A 2,641-nucleotide genomic window follows, 5' to 3' on the forward strand; every position below is an offset into this window, starting at 1 on the left:
TCAGAAGATTAGATATTTTCCTGATAAGAAAAGGTTTTATAATTAACATATGAGGGGGGAAATATACACGGGAAGAATGAGCTTAGAAACTAGTAAATAAACAAACAAGAAATTTCATTTAATTTCAAAGCAATATTAACATTCTTATGAAATTGAATTAGGGTCTGTTAACTAAATTAATTTATTTTAATAAATTATCAATTCTTGGCAAAGTACATGAGAGCTGTGTGCCAGAGTGGATGTCTTCATAGAGGACTTACTAAGGTTAACTGGTTCGAACCATATTACCCATAAGGAATTTATGAAAACCATCTATGCAGCTAGCCTGTTTGCCTTAGATCGAATCCGTGGGAACTGTCATTAGTCATTGTTTAGTTCTAACGACCTGGCCACAGGAGGGGAGCTTTGTATTATGAAAGGTTTACCATACATATTTCTGATTTACCCTTCAGCAGCAGATTCGAAAACATCATTTCCTAGAACGTATCCTTTTATACATTACTAAAGTTTTAATACACCCTCTCGATAAATTTACTTGAATGATATTTTTTCAAAACATTTTATGTTTCTGATAAAATATATAAAAATATTTGAAATATGAAAGAGCTATTTAAAGAATATAATTTTATTTTCCTATTACCTTCTATTATTGACAATTATTATGCTAACATTCCCCATCAGGAAGAAAATATTAAATGAAAACTCTATAGTCGTGTTAGATACTGTTGAAAATTAGTCCTGTTAAACACTATTGAAAAATTCTTCCCCTTCGTCCTCCCACCAAGAAGAAAATTAAAAAATAAAAATAAAAGTAAAGTCGAACGTAGTTTTTTTCCAACCACTTAAGGAAATGGAAGTTATGAATCCTCATAATTTTTGAATGAGATGTATGACAATCTGTGATGTCCATTCAGCTGAAAGTTACGGCTGGAGGTTTCATACAAGTTTTGTCTACTGAAGTCTTTAATTTTGTATTAGACATAAAAATTTCTTGCTACTTAGGAATTTTGTTGAGAGCTCATGACTGACAGTACTATAGTAACGCAATGACTGACATTTGAAGATTTATAAAAAACCAGTTCATAAATTTCATAACCCTTTTGTCGGGAAAAAGTCCTAGCATCGGGTCTTTGATTTCAGAAAAAGATTCTAATATGCAAAATTTTATAATTTCTCCAAAATGAATAAAGTAAAGTATAATAAGATAAAAAAATATAAAAATGATCCTTACGTTCAGAAAACGTGAGTAATATTACTTTTTAACTTAGCAATTAACCTGGGCAAGAACGATTAAAAACAGTTTTGTTTCTATAAAATTTTCAAAGAACTAAAAAAATAATTCTGTTTTTAATGATGAATTAAGTATGCTTTCTTTGAAGACCCACCTTATTCAGTCATTATAAGATGTCGGTTACCATGCTGGCATATATTGTCATTGCTAACCTGAACATGTGACGAAATTAAAGCTAGAGTCAAAACTACTAAACGTTTTGACGGAATTTCATTCAAAGCAGCTTTCTTTGGAAGGTTATGTACAAGAATACATCCTGATGGCCACAACTGGTCTTTCAGATAAAACTAAGACCCATCTAGAGCTATCTTTACTCGTTGATTGACACATTTTTCATACTTTTTTCCAAACAGGCATCTGTGTTAAAGCTAGAGTTTATACGTTCAGCCATCGGAACAGAGTCTTGCATACATAGTTCGAAACGTTTCTACTGTATGAAAAAAATTATTTTATACAGATCTCACTATAACGCTTGATTTCACATTGCTGCAGTGTAAAACAGTGAAAATCAATCAAGAACACGACTTTAGGAGAAGAAACAGAGGACGCAAATTCGAGATTTTCACAAGGTACCGACATTATATCATTTTTTCCCCCGCACTTTAAGTGCAAGCCTTTTATTCGCCATTTCCTAAGGTCAGAAGTGGTGCCCATTTTATTTTGGAGGCAACTAATAGGCGGCCACCGTTACCTCCTATGAGGGGATAGACAGTTGCATGCACGCCGTCTCTGGGATTCGAACCTGGACCTTTGGTATCGCAATCGGCTCTCCTAACCACTATATCGCCTCGGCGGCCCGACATTAAGGACCCCCTCAAGGTTTGATTAGAATACATTTATTACTTAAATTTTGCTTAAGGTTTAAAGATCATAAAATTAAAAGGCAAAATTTTATGCAGTAAAACATGCTGTGGGTATTTATGCTGTTTGTAATTATAAGGTTAAATACTCAATTTATAAGCACTTATTTCCTTTCGAGAGTCATTTAAGTATAATTCATGTAAGGGACAGTTAAAACCTGCACTTAGTACAACATTAACATAATAAAAGCAGTTTTAGCTTACGAAAATCTTTTTTATTTACATAGTACATTTATTTAGCTTCATCTATTATGTTTTCTACTGCAATAAAAGTCCTCAATTCATTAAGGCAATTATTTCAGGACATGAAAAAATACTTTCAGAGAAATCAAAGACTAAATTGTGTCTAAGAGTTATAATAACTGAAATTTAAAAGTATAATCTTTTATCTAATAAGGTAAGAATAATGTAAATATTATTGTCAGAGAATAAATGGCGTAACTATGATAATTCGATAAGGAAAATGTCTAAGAAAATATTTGATTCTGAA

The sequence above is a fragment of the Stegodyphus dumicola genome, chromosome 3 (assembly GCF_044657685.1).
Source record: "Stegodyphus dumicola isolate Sdum_Otavi_A_Nest chromosome 3, ASM4465768v1".
NCBI lineage: Eukaryota > Metazoa > Arthropoda > Arachnida > Araneae > Eresidae > Stegodyphus > Stegodyphus dumicola.